This window comes from Arachis duranensis, chromosome 1 (assembly GCF_000817695.3).
Source record: "Arachis duranensis cultivar V14167 chromosome 1, aradu.V14167.gnm2.J7QH, whole genome shotgun sequence".
In the NCBI taxonomy this organism is placed as follows: Eukaryota; Viridiplantae; Streptophyta; class Magnoliopsida; order Fabales; family Fabaceae; genus Arachis; species Arachis duranensis.
This window is the reverse complement of record NC_029772.3, coordinates 66,843,840-66,861,579: the sequence shown is the minus strand read 5'-3', so window position 1 is coordinate 66,861,579 and position 17,740 is coordinate 66,843,840. Positions and strand designations below refer to the sequence as shown.

The 17,740-nt window shown below is 40.3% G+C and overlaps 1 non-coding gene across 1 annotated transcript; it reads left to right on the top strand.

Annotated features, from left to right (window-relative positions):
• Positions 1-9,583: 9,583 nt before the first annotated feature.
• LOC127742463 (small nucleolar RNA R71) lies at positions 9,584-9,687 on the top strand. Its single transcript, XR_008003738.1, has one exon. It is a non-coding gene; the product is annotated as a small nucleolar RNA R71 (small nucleolar RNA).
• Positions 9,688-17,740: the final 8,053 nt, after the last annotated feature.

Below are 17,740 nucleotides of genomic sequence, written 5' to 3'. Positions count from 1 at the left end.
TTTGGCGATTTTTGAAAAATCCTTTATAAACCTCCTATAGAATCCTGCATGTCCCAGAAAGCTTCTGATTGCCTTAACATTGACAGGTGGTGGTAATTTTTCAATTACCTCTACCTTAGCTTGATCCACCTCTATTCCCTTGTTCGAGATTTTGTGCTCAAGGACAATGCCTTCAGTCACCATAAAGTGACATTTCTCCCAGTTTAAAACCAGGTTGGTCTCTCACCATAAAGTGACATTTTTCCCAGTTTAAAACCAGGTTAGTCTCTTGGCATCTCTTTAGAACAAGTGCTAAATGGCTAAGGCAGGAGCTGAATGAGTCTCCAAATACTGAAAAGTCATCCATGAAGACTTCCAGAAATTTTTCCACCATATTAGAGAAAATTGAGAGCATGCACCTCTGAAAGGTTGCAGGTGCATTGCACAGACCAAATGGCATCCTTCTGTATGCAAATACTCCAGATGGAAATGTGAATGCCGTTTTCTCTTGATCTTTTGGATCTACTGCAATTTGATTATAACCTGAATATCCATCCAGGAAGCAGTAGTATTCATGACCTGCTAGTCTTTCTAGCATCTGGTCTATAATGGTAAAGGAAAATGATCTTTTCTGGTGGCTGTATTGAGCCTTCTGTAGTCAATACACATACACCCCCCTGTAACNAGCCTTCTATAATCAATACACATACGCCACCCTGTAACTGTTCTTGTAGGAACCAGTTCATTTTTTTCATTATGAACTACTGTCATGCCTCCCTTTTTAGGGACAACTTGGACAGGGCTTACCCAGGGGCTGTCAGAAATAGGATAAATAATCCCAGCCTCTAGTAATTTAGTGACTTCCTTCTGCACCACTTCCTTCATGGCTGGATTCAGCCGCCTTTGTGGTTGGACCACTGGTTTGGCGTCACCCTCCAATAGGATTTTGTGCATGCATCTGGCTGGGCTAATGCCCTTAAGATCACTGATGGACCACCCAAGAGCTGTCTTGTGTGTCCTTAGCACTTGAATTAGTGCTTCCTCTTCCTGTGACTCTAGGGTAGTGCTTATGATTACAGGAAAGGTATCACCTTCTCCCAGAAATGCATATTTCAGAGATGGTGGTAATGGTTTGAGCTCGGGTTTGGGAGGTTTCTCCTCTTCCTGATGGATTTTCAGAGGTTCTATTATTCTCTCTGATTCCTCCAAATCAGGCTGAACATCTTTAAAGATGTCCTCTAATTCGGATTCGAGACTCTCAGCCATATTGACCTCTCTCACCAGAGAGTCAATGATATCAATACTCATGCAGTCATTTGGGGTGTCTGGATGTTGCATAGCTTTGACAATATTCAACTTGAACTCCTCCTCATTGACTCTCAGGGTTACTTCCCCTTTTTGGATGTCAATGAGGGTTCGGCCAGTTGCTAGGAAAGGTCTTCCTAGAATGAGAGTTGCACTCTTGTGCTCCTCCATTTCCAGTACCACAAAGTCAGTAGGAAAGGCAAATGGCCCAACCTTGACAATCATGTCTTCAATCACTCCTGATGGGTATTTAATGGAGCCATCGGCAAGTTGAAGACATATCCTGGTTGGTTTGATTTCTTCAGTTAAACCAAGCTTTCTGATAGTAGATGCAGGTATTAGGTTGATACTTGCCCCAAGATCACATAAAGCTTGCTTGGTACAAGTACCCTCTAATGTGCATGGTATCATAAAGCTTCCGGGATCTTTAAGCTTCTCAGGTAAGCTTTTAAGAATGACTGCACTACATTCTTCAGTGAGGTAAACTTTTTCAGTCTCCCTCCAATCCTTCTTATGGCTTAAGATCTCTTTCATGAACTTAGCATAAGAGGGTATTTGCTCAAATGCTTCTGCAAACGGAATCTTTATTTCAAGAGTCCTGAGATAGTCTGCAAAGCGGGCGAATTGCTTATCCTATTCCGCTTGGCGGAGTTTTTGAGGATAAGGCATTTTGGCTTTGAATGCCAGGGGTGGAAGTGGGTTGGGGCAGGTTTATTACCTGTTGAAGTGGGTTGGGAAGCCTTTTTAGAAGGGTTGTTATCAGCACTTGTATGTGACTGATCCCCCACTGGCATTTGAATGCCAGGGGTGGAAGCTGGAGTGGCGTTAGTCGCTAACTCCTTATTTGTTACTGGCGTCTGAACGCCAGAACTGAGCTTCCCTTGGGCATTCAACGCCGGATTCATGCTTGTTTCTGGCGTTGACCGCCAGGAATGAGCATGGTCTGGGCGTTCAGCGCCAGCCTTATTCCTCTCTGGGCTCTGATTGTCCTCAGAGAGATATGGAGTAGCCATTTGTTCATTTCTTGGCTTCCTGCTGCTTTGAAGTGAGGTATTTAATGTTTTCCCTCTTCTTAATTGAACTGCTTGGCATTCTTCTGCTATTTGTTTTGACAGTTGCCTTTCTGTTTGCTTTAACTGTACTTCCATATTCCTGTTAGCCATTCTTGTTTCCTGTAGTATTTCCTTGAATTTGGCTAGCTGTTGGGTTAGAAAGTCTAATTGCTGATTGAATTCATTAGCTTGATCCATAGGACTGAGTTCAGCAGTTACTGTTTTAGCTTCTTCTTTTATGGAAGATTCATTGCTTAGGTACAGATGCTGATTTCTGGCAACTGTATCAATAAGCTCTTGAGCTTCTTCAATTGTTTTTCTCATATGTATAGATCCACCAGCTGAGTGATCTAAAGAAATCTGAGCTTTTTCTGTAAGCCCATAGTAGAAGATGTCTAATTGCACCCACTCTGAAAACATTTCAGAGGGACATTTTCTTAGCATCTCTCTGTATCTCTCCCAGGCATCATAAAGGGATTCATTATCTCCTTGTTTGAAGCCTTGGATGCTTAGCCTTAGCTGTGTCATCCGTTTTGGAAGGAAATAGTGATTCAGGAATTTTTTTGACAGCTGTTTCCATGTTTTTATGCTGTTCTTAGGTTGGTTATTTAACCACCTCTTAGCATGATCTTTTACAGCAAATGGAAACAGTAATAATCTGTAGACATCCTGATCTACTTCCTTATCATGCACTGTGTCAGCAATTTGTAAAAATTGTGCCAGAAACTCTGTAGGTTCTTCATGTGGAAGACCAGAATATTGGCAGTTTTGCTGCACCATGATAATAAGCTGAGGATTCAACTCAAAGCTATTAACTCCAATGGAGGGTATACAGATACTACTCCCATATGAAGCAGTAGTGGGGTTAGCATATGACCCCGGAGTCCTCCTGGACTGTTCACTCCCACTTAGTTCCATGATGGAATAAAGGAGATGATATGTATGTTGATATTATTTATTTTATAAAAAAATGATATGTATATTGATATTATTTATTTTATAAAAACTTATTTTATAAAATAAAATAAAAACAAAATAAATAAAAGAAATTGAAAATATTTTGAAATTGAAATCTGAATTTTTATATAAAATTTTTCGAAAATGTAGTTTAAAATTAGTTAGGAAAGATATATTTTTGAATTTTGAATTTTATGATGAAAGAGAAAAACACACAGAAGACACAAGACTTAAAATTTTTAGATCTAATGCTCCTTATTTTCGAAAATTTTGGAGGGAAAATATCAAGGAACACCAAACTTAAAAATTTTAAGATCAGAACACACGAAAAATTCAAGAACACCTTGAAGATTCACAAGAACACCAAGAACAAAAGAAAGAACACCAAACTTAAAATTTTTAGAGAACCAAGATAAGTTTTCGAAAATTATAGAAAAATTAACAAGAAAACACCAAACTTAGAGTTTGGCACAAGATTCAATCAAAGAAAAATTATTTTTGAAAAAGATTCCAAAGAGGATACCCAATTATCAAGAACAACTACTAAAGCTCCAGCCAATTGGGTAGTAACTTCAGTGTTGATTTTAAAGATGTATTATATTTATGGATAAAAGTATAAAATTTTTGAAAGTTAATGTTCTGAAAAAATGCAAGAAAAACAAGAAAAGACGCAAAACAAGAAAAACTCAAGATCAAACAAGAAAAATCACAAGTTCGAAAATTTAAAGAAAAATATAAAATATGCAATTAACACCAAACTTAGAACAAGACACTAAACTCACGAAAATTAACAATTAATTAAGAAAACTAATATTTTTGAAAAGAAATTTTTGAAAAGAAACTATCCTATCAGGATTTAATGACTCTATAACAATAAAAATAAATTATTCCAAATCTAAGAAATAAAATAAACCTTTAGTTGTTCAAACTCGAACAATCCCCGGCAACGGCGCCAAAAACTTGGTGCACGAAGTTTGTAATCCGTACAACTAACCAGCAAGTGCACTGGGTCGTCCAAGTAATACCTTACGTGAGTAAGGGTCGATCCCACGGAAATTATTAGTTTGAAGCAAGCTATGTTCATTTTATTATTCTTAGTCAGGATGTCAATTAAAGTTATCGGTTGGAATTATTAGAAAAATAAAAGAGCGAGAATTAATTACTTGTAATGCAGTAATGGGGAATATGTTGGAGTTTCAGAGATGCTTTGTTCTCTGAATTTCTGCAATGTAATATTTAACTCAATTGTTTGTAAAGCCCGTCTACGGCAAGCTGTATGTAGGGTATCACCATTGTTAGTGGCTACTTCCCATCCTCTCAGTGAAAACATTCCAGATGCTCTGTCACAGCACGGCTAATCAGTTGTCGATTCTCGATTATGTTGGAATAGGATCCATTGATCCTTTTGCGTTTGTCATCACGCCCAGCAATCATGAGTTTGAAGCTTGTCACAGCCATTCAATCTTTGAATCCTACTCGGAATACCACAGACAATGTTTAGACTTTCTGGATCCTCAAGAATGGCCGCCATCAGTTCTAGCTTATACCACGAAGATTCTGATTAAGGAAGCTAAGAGATGCTCATTCATTCTGATATAGAACGGAGGTGTTTGTCGAGCACACGTTCATGGGTTGAGGAAGGTGATGAGTGTCACGGATCATCACCTCCTTCACAATTAAGTGCAAATGAACATCTTAGATAGGAACATATACACGTTTGAGTGAAATAGAAACAATTGCATTAATTCATCGAGACGCTGCAGAGCTCCTCACCCCCAACAATGGAGTTTAGAGACTCATGCCATCAAAGTGTATAAAATTCAGATCTGAAAATGTCATCCCGTACAAGATAAGTCTCTAAAAGTTGTTTAAATAGTAAACTAGTAACCTAGGTGTACAGAATATGAGTGAACTAAGATAATTGTTGCAGAAATCCACTTCTAGGGCCCACTTGGTGTGTGCTGGGGCTGAGACTAAAGCTATCCACGAGCTGAGGCTTTTCTTGGAGTTAAACTCCAAGTTATAACGTGTTTTGGGCGTTCAACTCCGGATCATGACGTGTTTCTGGCGTTTAACTCCAGACAGCAGCATGTACTTGGCGTTCAACGCCAAGTTACGTCATCTATATTCGCGCAAAGTATGAACTATTATATATTGCTGGAAAGCCCTGGATGTCTACTTTCCAACGCCGTTGAGAGCGCGCCAATTGGACTTCTGTAGCTTCAAAAAATCCATTCCCAGTGCAGGGAGGTCAGGATCCAACAGCATCAGCAGTCCTTTCTCAGCCTAACTCAGATTTTTGCTCAGCTCCCTCAATTTCAGCCAGAAATTACCCGAAATCACAAAAAAACACAAAAACTCATAGTAAAGTCCAGAAATGTGATTTTTGCCTAAAATCTAATGATATTCTACTAAAAACTAATTAAAGCATACTAAAATCTACGTGAAATTACCCCCAAAAAGCGTACAAAATATCCGCTCATCAGTAACCGATCTGAAGTGACTGTAGATCGGGCCATCATGATCCATAGTATCATGATTAGGAAGGAAATAGAAGTTCATGAGATCATACATCTAGAACTCTACAAGGTGGCTGACAAGTCATCCACCTTGGCAAGGTTAGCCTTTCCTCATCTCATTTGTCACCTATGTAATTTGGCTGGGATAGAAATAGAAGGAGACATTCTCATTGAAGAGGACAGGCCCATCACTAAGAAAATGATGGAGCAAATAAGGGAGCCCACTCATGGACCTCAACAAGAGCATGAGGAATTCCCTCATCAAGAAATCCCTGAGATGCCTCAAGGGATGCATTTTCCTCCACACAAGTATTGGGAGCAACTCAACACCTCTTTGTCATAACTTCGCACAACTAACCAGCAAGTGCAGTGGGTCGTCCAAGTAATAAACCTTACGTGAGTAAGGGTCGATCCCACGGAGATTGTTGGTATGAAGCAAGCTATGGTCACCTTGTAAATCTCAGTCAGGCGAATAATAAATGGTTATGGAGTTTTCGAATAATAATAAAAAATAAACTAAAAATAAAGATAGAAATACTTATGTAGATCATTGATGGGAATTTCAAATAGGCGTATGAAGATGCTGTGCTCCTTCTGAATCTCTGCTTTCCTATTGGCTTCATCCAATCTTTCTTACTCCTTTCCATGGCAAGCTATATGTAGGGCATCACTGTTGTCAATGGCAACATCCCATCCTCTTGGTGAAAAAAGTCCAAATGCTCTGTCACGACATGGCTAATCATCTGTCAGTTCTCGATCATGTCGGAGTAGAATCCCTTGATTCTTTTGCGTTTGTCATCACGCCCAACAATTGTGTGTTTGAAGCTCGTCACGGTCATTCAATCCCGGAATCCTACCCGGAATACCACAGACAAGGTTTAGACATTCCGAATTCTCATGAATACCGCCATCAATTCTAGCTTATACCACGAAGAATCTGATCTCACAGAATGGAAGGCTCGGTTGTCAGGCGAGGGCAACCATGCGTCGTGCATCAGGAATCCAAGAGATTCACACTTTAGCTTTTGCTTGTAGAACGGAAGTGGTTGTCAGGCACGCGTTCATAAGGACGGATGATGATGAGTGTCACGAATCATCAAATCCATCAGGTTGAAGTACGAGTAGTATCTTAAAATAGGAATAAGATTGAATTTGAATAAAAGATAGTAGTAATTACATTAAAACTCGAGGTACAGCAGAGCTCCACACCCTTAATCTATGGTGTGTAGAAACTCCACCGTTGAAAATACATAAGTGACGAAGGTTCAGGCATGGCCGAATGGCCAGCTCCAAAAACGTGATCAATAGTCTCCTAAGATGCATAATGGAATAAAACCGAGACAAAAGATGTAACGTGGTCAACAGATGACTAATACACTAGTAAAAAGTTATATTTATACTAGACTAGCTACTAGGGTTTATAGAAGTAAGTAATTGATGTAGAAATCCACTTCCAGGGCCCACTTGGTGTGTCTTGGGCTGAGCTTGAGCTTTACACATGTAGAGGCTTCTTTTGGAGTTGAACGCCAAGTTGTAACGTGTTTTTGGCGTTCAACTCTGGTTCGTGATGTGTTTCTAGCGTTTGACTCCAGAATGCAACATGGAACTGGCGTTGAGCGCCAGTTTACATCATTCAATCACGAATAAAGTATGAACTATTATATATTTCTGGAAAGCTCTGAATGTCTACTTTCTAACGCCGATGAGAGCGCGCCATTTGGAGTTCTGTAGCTCCAGAAAATCCATTTCGAGTGCAGGGAGGTCAGAATCCAACAACATCAGCAGTCCTTTGTCAACCTTTTATCAGAGTTTTGCTCAGGTCCCTCAATTTCAGCCAGAAAATACCTAAAATCACAGAAAAACACACAAACTCATAGTAAAGTATAGAAATGTGAGTTTAGCATAAAAACTAATGAAAACATTCCTAAAAGTAACTATATCCTATTAAAAACTACCTAAAAATAATGCCAAAAAGCGTATAAATTATCCGCTCATCACAACGCCAAACTTAAATTGTTGCCTCCCAATAAGTGCTTCTTTAATGTCAATAGCTTGACAGTGGGCTCTCATGGAGCCACACAGGTGATCAGGTCAATGTTGTAGACTCCCAACACCAAACATAGAGTTTGGATGTGGGGATTCAACACCAAACTTAGAGTTTGGCTGTGGCCTCCCAACACCAAACTTAGAGCTTGATTGTGGGAGCTTTGTTTGACTCTGTACTGAGAGAAGCTTTTCATGCTTCCTCTCTATGGTTGCAGGAGAAGATGCTTGACCTTTAAATACAAGGTAGTCCCCATTTAATTGAAGGACTAGTTCTCCTTTGTCAACATCAATCATAGCTCCTGCTATGGCTAGGAAGGGTCTTCCAAGGATGATGCATTCATCCTCCTCCTTCCTAGTGTCTAAGATTATGAAATCAGCAGGGATGTAAAGGTCTTTAACCTTCACTAACATGTCCTCTACTAATCCATAAGCTTGTCTTACTGACTTGTCTGCCATTTGTAATGAGAATATGGCAGGTTGTACCTCATTGATCCCCAGTTTCTCCATTACAGAGAGTGGCATAAGATTTATACCTGACCCCAGGTCACACAGAGATTTTTCAAAGATCATGGTGCCTATGGTGCAGGGTATTACGAATTTGCCAGGATCTTGTCTCTTTTGAGGTAAAATTTGCTGAACCTATGTATCTAGTTCACTAATGAGCAAGGGAGCTTCACCTTCCCAAGTCTCATTACCAAACAACTTGGCATTCAGCTTCATGATGGCTCATAGATATTGAGCAACTTGCTCTCCAGTTACATCTTCATCCTCTTCAGAGGAAGAATAGTTCTCAGAGCTCATGAATGGCAGAAGAAGGTTTAGTGGAATCTCTATGGTCTCTATATGAGCCTCAGATTCCTTTGGGTCCTTAATAGGGAACTCCTTATTGCTTGAGAGATGTCCCATGAGGTCTTCCTCATTGGGATTCACGTCCCCTCTTTCCTCTCTAGGTTTGGCCATGTTGATTATATCAATGGCCTTGCACTCTCTTTATGGATTCTCTTCAGTATTACTTGGGAGAGTACTAGGAGGAGTTTCAGTGACTTTCTTACTCAGCTGGCCCACTTGTGCCTCCAGATTTCTGATGGAGGACCTTGTTTCACTCATGAAACTTAAAGTGGCCTTGGACAGATTAGAGACTATATTTGCTAAGTTAGAGGTATTTTGCTCAGAATTCTCTGTCTGTTGCTGAGAAGATGATGGAAAAGGCTTGCCATTGCTAAACCTATTTCTTCCACCATTATTAAAGCCTTGTTGAGGCTTTGGTTGATCCTTCCATGAGAAATTTGGATGATTTCTCCATGAAGAATTATAGGTGTTTCCAAAAGGTTCACCCATGTAATTTACCTCTGCCATTGCAAGGTTTTCAGGATCATAAGCTTCTTCTTTAGAAGATGCCTCTTTAGTACTGTTGGATGCGTTTTGCCATCCATTCAGACTTTGAGAAATCATGTTGGCTTGCTGAGTCAACATTTTGTTCTGAGCTAATATGGTATTCAGATCATCAATTTCAAGAACTCCCTTCCTCTGAGGCATCCATTATTCACGAAATTCCTCTCAGAAGTGTACATGAATTGGTTATTTGCAACCATTTCAATATGTTCCTGAGCTTCTGTAGGCGTTTTCTTTAGGTGAATGGATCCACCTGCAGAGTGGTCCAGTGACATCTTAGAGAACTTAGACAGACCATAATAGAATATATCTATCATGGTCCACTCTGAAAACATGTCAGAAGGACACTTTTTGGTCATCTGCTTGTATCTTTCCCAAGCTTCATAGAGGGATTCACCATCTTTTTGCTTGAAGGTCTGAACATCCACTCTAAGCTTGCTCAGCTTTTGAGAACAAAAAAATTTAACCAAGAAGGCCGTGACCAGGTTATCCTAAGAGTCCAGGCTATCCTTAGGTTGTGAGTCCACCCATGTTCTAGCTCTGTCCCTTACAGCAAAAGGGAAAAGCATGAGCCTGTAGACTTCAGGATCTACTCCATTAGTCTTAACAGTCTCACAGATCTGCAAGAACTCAATTAAAAACTGGTAGGAATCTTCTGATGGAGGTCCATAAAACTTGTATTTTTGTTGCATTAGAGCAACTAGTTGAGGTTTCAGCTCAAAATTGTTTGCTCCAATGACAGAAATTGAGATGCTTCTTCCATTAAACTTGGAAGTAGGTGTAGTATAATCACCAAGCATCCTCCTTGCATTGTTGTTGTTGGGTTCGGCTGCCATATCCTTTTCTTATTCAAAAATTTCAGTAAGGTTGTCTCTGGATTGTTGTAATTTAGCTTCTCTTAATTTCCTCTTCATAGTCCTTTCATGTTCAGGATCAGCTTCAACAAGAATGTCTTTTTCCTTATTCCTGCTCATATGAGAAAAAAGAGAATAGAAAAGGAAGAGGAATCCTCTATGTCACAGTATAGAGATTCTTTTATCTTAGTAGAAGAAAAAAGGGAATAAGAGTGAAGAAGAATGAATAATCCAAACACAAGGGTAAGGATAGGGGCAGTGATTTGAGATGAAGAGAAGTGTTAGTAAATGAATAAATAAATAGAATAAGATGAGAGAGATAAGTTTTCTAAAATTAAGATAAAAAATAAAATTAGAGAGGTATTTTCGAAAAGAATTTGAAAATTAAAAAGAATTTTTGAAAAAGAGGGAGGTATTTTCGAAAATTAGAGAGAGAAAAGTTATTAGGTGGTTTTGAAAAAGATAAAAAATAAACAAAAGTTAATTGGTTAGTTTCAAAAAGATTTGAAAATCAAATTTGAAAAGATAATAAGATAAGAAGATATTTTGAAATAAAATTTTTTAAAAAGATAAAATTTTGAAAAAGATATGACAAAAAGATATGATTAAAAAGATATGGTTGGAAAAGATTTAATTTTTAAAATTAAAATTAATTACTTGACTAACAAGAAACTAAAAGATATGATTCTAGAATTTAAAGATTGAACCTTTCTCAACAAGAAAGTAACAAACTTCAAATTTTTTGAATCAATCACATTAATTGTTAATAAAGTTTTCGAAAATTATGAATTAAAGATAAGAACAAGATTTTAAAATTCAAATTAAAAATTTTTCGAAAAAATAGTATGAAAAATGAAAAAGATTTGATTTTTGAAAAGGTTTTGAAAAGATAAGTGTTCCGAGGGTTACCTGAAACTGTAGTTCGATCTCGGTCGAGATCTTCTGTGTGGGTCGGAGCTATTGTTGTCCGACTTGTGGGACTTGGTGATGGTGCTGATCCTTCGTCCCTGGAGGGTGGGGGGTACCTGCAAGAGACTCCGATGCTTAAGTTAGCAAGGGTATTAAGCAGGTATTGAGTAGAATCAGAGTATGAGTTATACCTGGGTGCTCCAGTGTATTTATAGTAGCGTAAAGTGACCTTCAAAGATAAGATAAGTTAGTTATCTTATCTTATCTTTATCTTATCTTCGAGTGAGATCATCTTATCTTCAAGAGAACTGCTCTTCTCTCTGTAGGCTTAGGCTGCCCTTGGGTTCGGGTCGTGTTCCTCTGTTTGGGCCCTTTATTAGGCTTTCCTGGTAGTTTGGCCGAGCTCTTTAGGAAGAGGTCGGATTGTCTGACCTGAAGAGGCCGGTCACTTTGTCGGTAGAACATCCCGGGTCGGACAGCTCAACCCAGGGAATGAACAGTGCCCCTGCTCGAGCTTGGTCTTTTATCTGGAGGTCGAGCCTTAGTTTTAGGATTTCGAGCCTTCTCGAAAAAAGCCGAACTCGAGCATTTTGTCACTTTTTCTTTCGTGGAGCTCCTTCTTGAATGCAGAACGTTTCTGTTCAATTTCTTCTGAAAGCGCACACTTTTGCATTTAGTATTTTATCCTTGGGAATGAGTGAGGGTTTTTAATGCCCCCATTAATTTTGTTTTTGTTCCGTTTCTCTTGATTTCCTTTATTCAAATTTTGTATCCAAGAGACGGTTTTTCTTTTCCCTGTAACTTCCCTTCTTTTTCACCGTTTCCTGTCCTGCTTTTCTCATTTTCTGTCTTGTCTCGCTCTGATTTTGTATGTTGGAAAGTTTGAACCTTTCTCTTGTTTATGTGCTTGGTTTATTGCTGTGATGCCTGTTTCCTGGTCTTCTTTTCGTCCTTATGTATGCTTTGGGTGATTTTCCCGGTTCTGGCTTCCTTTTAGGGTTGATTTCCGTACTGTCGTTGATGATTTTACTATACTGGTTGATGACTGATCTTCAGTAGAGATGATGGTTTTTTATGACTTTCTTTTGACTTTTCACCTTTTTCTTCTCAGCACGCTCGTTTTGTTTGAAAAGATGATTTTATCTTTGTAGCTCTTTCACTCACTCTGCTATTGCCTCCAAAGGATGCCCATGGACTTTAGTGTGCGTCTTGGGGTTTTCCTTTTACTGTATTTGTGTGTTTTAAGATCGCGTTTGTTTGAGTTGCTTCCTTTTTGTCCAGACCTATTTTTTTGGGGTTAGTAACCCGTTTGTTTGAGTTGCTTCCTTTTCTTTGGGGTTAGTTGGCCATGTCGTCTCGCAAAAATATTGTTGAGGTGTCCTCTAAAGTACCTGAGGGGATGTCCAAGTGGTTGGACTCCCTGGTGTTGCTGTGTGTATCCCTGGCTAATGCACAATTCTGTACAGAGCTTAGGAAACACCATCGGATTTGTAGTAGCGAGAATCAAGAACACAATTACGAGTTGGTGGAACCCGATTCTGATGACAGGGTCTATTTTCCTACTTCGACCCAGGGAGAGCATCCTTTCTTTTATGCTTACGATTTCTTCTTTATCCAAATGGGAATACCCTTCCTTTTACTTCCTTTGAGACCAACCAGTTGTGGTATTGCAACGTGGCCCTATCTTAGCTTCATCCGAATTCTTGGGGCTTTATCAAGATCTTTCAGATGGTTTGTCATGAGTTTGGTGTTAAACCCTCTTTAACCATTTTTCTGTATCTCTTTGTGTTGACCAAGCCTGGGACTACCACAAAGAAAGCTTCTTGGATTTCTTTTAGGTCGGTCCAGGGACATAAAGTCTTCTCCATGTATGATGAGTCTTTCTGCGATTTTAAGAATTATTTTTTCAAGATTCGAGCTGTTGAAGGAGCTCGTCCTTTCTTCCTGGATAAGAATGATGAGCCTCGATTTCCTTTAGAGTGCAGAAGAATGTAGTTGTGTCTAGGTATACCTGGAAGATGTTAGACGAGGTCGAGCAGGCCTTTGTTGCTGCTTTAGAGGATATTTGGGGGGAGCCTCCTCATCTTGAGACCAAGAAATTTCTAGGGGATCCGTCCTTGATTCGTGCTGTTCTGGGTATTTTATAAACTGTGTTCCCATGTCTTTTGTTCTCTGCTTTCTTTTCTGGGTATTCATAAGTTGTCTGTATTTTTCCTGTTTTTCAGAGATGTCGAAGAACAATGATTCACTAAAGGCCTTTAAGAAGGCGAGGAAGGCTACCGCAGCTTAGAACGTCCCAGTAAAGGTGGTTGGGGAAGGGTCTTCCCAAATTTTATCGAAACCGTCTGTCCCGAGCTCTCCTGGGCCGAGGAGGATGATCCCGACTCCCTGGGTTCGTTTGGTCGACCTACCTAAGAATTCAGTGGGTACCTCTGCTCCTCCAGTTGCTCCTCCTCCAAAAAGACCTCGGACTATCGAGTCGTTTAATCTTGGTGCTCCCGATTTTGATGCCGTTGGGCTTGTAGACCAACAAATTTACTCCCTATGGTGTGATGCCTACCGACGATGTATCCATTCTTCGTCATCTATAGTTTATTACTCGGAGTGGTGTTACTCTGGCACACATGGGGGCAGCTTTGTACCGAACTGCTCAAGATCTTCCTATTCATGCTACCAAGGCTTTTATGGAGGAGACGAAATTAGAATTTGACCGAATTAAAGGTTTGAAGGAGGAGCTCGAGGTGGAAGTGGCCGAGCTGAAAAAAGAGCTAAAGGGGGAAAAGGCCCCGGCTGTTGATCTGGCAGCTGCCGCGCAACTGGCTAAGGATACAGCTCAAAAACACAAGGATAGCTATGTCACTACTTATAAAGAGGTGATGGAGCTCAGGAGTAGGTTGGGGTCTGTTCAGGCCGATTATTCTGAACTTCAAAGTCATCTCGTAAGTAGTGTTACTGCGACTTATGAGAATCTGAAAGAGCAATTCCAAGTTCTTGCACCAGATCTTGACCTTTCCCTTATTAATCTGGATAATTTTGTTAGGGATGGTAAGATTGTCCCTGACGACCCCAATGATGATGATGATGCCATCCCTCCTCCAGCTACTTCTGTCAAAGCCTCTGTTATCCCGCCTTCCTCAACCTCGGCAGTTGAAGCTACTCAGCCGAAATCTGATCCAGACGTCCAAATTTTGAACCGGGATGACGGGACAGTGGACGTAGTTCCTCTTTAGACTCGCCCTCCTTCTCCCCAAGATGCTGCTACTGGGAAGCCTTTGGATCCTCGATAATTTTTCTGATATGTTTGTGTATAGCCCGGTTTTTGTGGGCTTTTGAACTCTTTATTTTTGTAAGTTTTTGATCTCTGACTTAGGATGCTCCAGTTGCTACTTTAGCAACTTTATTTTGAAAAACAAAATAGTTTCTCTTGCTCTTGGGGTTGGCTTCGAGCGGCCTCTTGAGTATTTGTTTTATGGTAACTGCCTTGTTTTTTGTGATATGTTTGCTTGCAGCTTTCTTTCAGCATTTACCTGGAATCTTCAGAGTGTTTTTTATCCGACCTCTTTTGATTGTCTTTGGTGAGGTCGAGGTCTATCGGGTCGAGTTATCTCTCCTCTGTTGGTTGATTCTCTCAGTTGATCTTTTCTTGAGTTATTTCTAGTAACCCCTTGGGATTACTTTTTATAACTTTTTGTAGCTTTAATCTGACTCGTTCATGTTGGTCCCTGTTCCGTTACTAGGTGATCCTTTTTCTTAGATCTTTTTAAAATCTCTTTTGAGGCTTTACCTTTTGTAAATTTATCTTTTTCAAGCCGACTTCGTCAAGTCAGACTTCGTCGAGTTACTCGATAATCCTCTTTCTTGGACCTTGTTCAAGTCTCTTTCAGGGATTCATCTTTTGTAACTTTATCTTTCCGGGCCGACTTTGTCATGTCGGGCTCTGTCGAGTTACTTGATAATCCTCTTTCTTGGACTTTGTTCAGGTCTCTTTTAGGGATTATTCTTTTGTAACTTTATCTTTCTGGGCCGACTTTGTCACGTTGGGCCCTGTCGAGTTACTTGATAATCCTCTTTTTTGGACCTTGTTAAGGTCTCTTTCAGGGATTATCTTTTGTAACTTTATCTTTCCGGGCCGACTTTGTCACGTCGGGCCCTGTCGAGTTACTTGATAATCCTCTTTTTTTGGACCTTGTTCATGTCTCTTTCAGGGATTATCTTTTGTAACTTTATCTTTCCGGGCCGACTTTGTTACGTCGGGCCCTGTCGAGTTACTTGATAATCCTCTTTTTTGGACCTTGTTCAGGTCTCTTTCAGGGATTATCTTTTGTAACTTTTTGTAGAAGTCTGACTTCCTCATGTCGGGCTCTTCGAAGTTATATTAATCTTCTTTTATAGGGTTGGCCAGACCTCTTTCCAGGGCTTTACTTATAACTTGAGTTGTTGTGGCTGGTCCGACTTTTTGTGTCGGCCAGTCTTTACGTTATTTTATAGCAATCCATTTTATTAGGTCCTCGTCAGGTCCTTTCTATGGATTACTTTCTATAACTTCTTGCATTATTCTGTTTTCATCTTTGCCAATATTGTAGAATTTGGGCCTTTAGCCCTTGTTTTTATCGTGATCGCGCAGTGAATTTGATTTTCACTTTTTGTCGATCTGTAGCTTTATAATCGGGCGATGAATGTTTTCAGAATAATACAACTTGAGTGTTTGTGGAGAATCTAAACAAATTTCATTAAAGGAAAATGCAAATATACATGAGGAGTTAATTTCCTAAGTCGGGTGATATGTAGGTCTTGCCGGGGCGCCTCGTTAAAAAACCTTTTTAAGGAAAAAGAGTGCGCCTTGTCCAAGATCTTTTATCATCCCTAACTATAGTACCTTCTTAGGTTGTAGGCGTGCCATGATCTATGAAGCTCTCGCCCGTCGAGTTCGGAAAGTTTGTAGTAGCCCTTTCCTAATACTTCTATGACTCGGAAGGGTCCTTTCCAGTTTGCTGCCAGCTTTCCTTCTCCAGGTCGAGTTGTTCCTATATTGTTTCGGATTAGGATAAGGTCATTTTCGATAAAGGCCCGCTGTCTTACTTTTCGGTTGTATCTGGAGGCCATTCGTCTTTTCAGGGCCTCTTCCCTTATCCGAGCTTTCTCTCGGATTTTTGGAAGTAAGTCGAGCTCTTCCCTTTGAATTTGGGAATTCCATTTTTTGCTAAAATGGATTACTCTGGGTGATCCTTCTTTGACTTCTACTGGAATCATTGCCTCCATTCCGTAAGCTAATCAGAAGGGTGACTCCTCAGCCCAGGCTCCCTTTGCATCCTGTAATCTCTGCTTTATCCCTACTAATATAACTTTGTTAGCAGCTTCGGCTTGCCCATTGCCTTGGGGATGCTCAACAGAGGTGAATTGTTGTTTTATATTCAGGTCGGCCGCTAGTTTTCTGAAGCCTGCGTCTATGAACTGGGTACCATTGTCTGTAGTGATGGAGTACGGAACTCCGAACCTTGTGACGATGTTTCGATACAGGAATTTCTGACTTCTTTGAGCTGTGGCATTCGCTAGGGGTTCTGCCTCGATCCATTTTGTGAAGTAGTCTATTCCTATTATGAGGAATTTGACTTGTCCTGATCCTTGAGGAAAAGGTCCGAGGAGATCGAGTCCCCATTTTGCGAATGGCCAAGGTGAGATTACGCTGATGAGTTCCTCTGGCAGAGCGGTGTGGAAGTTGGCATGCTTTTGACATGGCGAACATGTCTTTACGAATTCTGTGGCTTCTTTTTGTAGGGATGGCCAATAGAATCCTATCCGTAGTACTTTTTTGGCGAGTGCTTGCGCTCCGTGGTGATTGCCACAAATGCCACTGTGTACTTCTTCCAAGATATCCTTAGTGTTGGAAGTCGGCACGCATTTTAGTAATGGTGTTGAAATCCCTCTTTTGTATAAAGTATTATTTATGATGGTATAGTATTGTGCTTCCCATTTTAACCTCTTTGCCTGTTTCTCATCTGTAGGGAGGGCCTCTGTTGTGAGGTAATTAATTATGGGGGTCATCCATCCCTGATCGCGACCTGTTATGGCTAGAACCTTTTCTTCTTTTGAGATTGATGGCTACTGTAGAATTTCTTGGATAAGGCTTCTATTGTTGCTTCCTGATTTGGTGCTGGCTAGTTTTGAGATTGCATCGGCCCGGGCATTCTGTTCTCGGGGTATGTGTCAAATCTCGTACTCTCCGAGTTGTCCGAGCTGTTCCCTGGTTTTCTCCAGGAACTTTTTCATAGTTGGACCCTTGGCTTGGTAGCTGCCTGTTATTTATGAGGTGACTACCTGTGAGTTGCTGAAGATGATGAGTTTTTTAGCTCCGACCTCCCTAGCCAGCTTCAAACCAGCTAGTAGTGCTTCATATTCCACTTGATTGTTTGAGGCAGGGAACCCAAATTTGAGGGAGAGTTCGATCTGGGTCCCCTGTCGCTTTCAATTATTACACCTACGCTACTTCCCGTTTTATTTGAGGAGCCGTCCACGTATAGATTCCATTCTGTGGGGATTTCTGGTGTTTCCGTAAATTCCACAATGAAGTCGGCCAGATATTGAGATTTGATGGCTGTTCGAGCTTCCTATTGAAGGTCAAATTCGGACAACAAGACTGCCCATTGCAAGATTCTGCCTGCCAAGTCTGTTTTCTGTAAGATTCCTTTTATGGGCTGGTTGGTCTGAATTTTAATGGTGTGAGACTGGA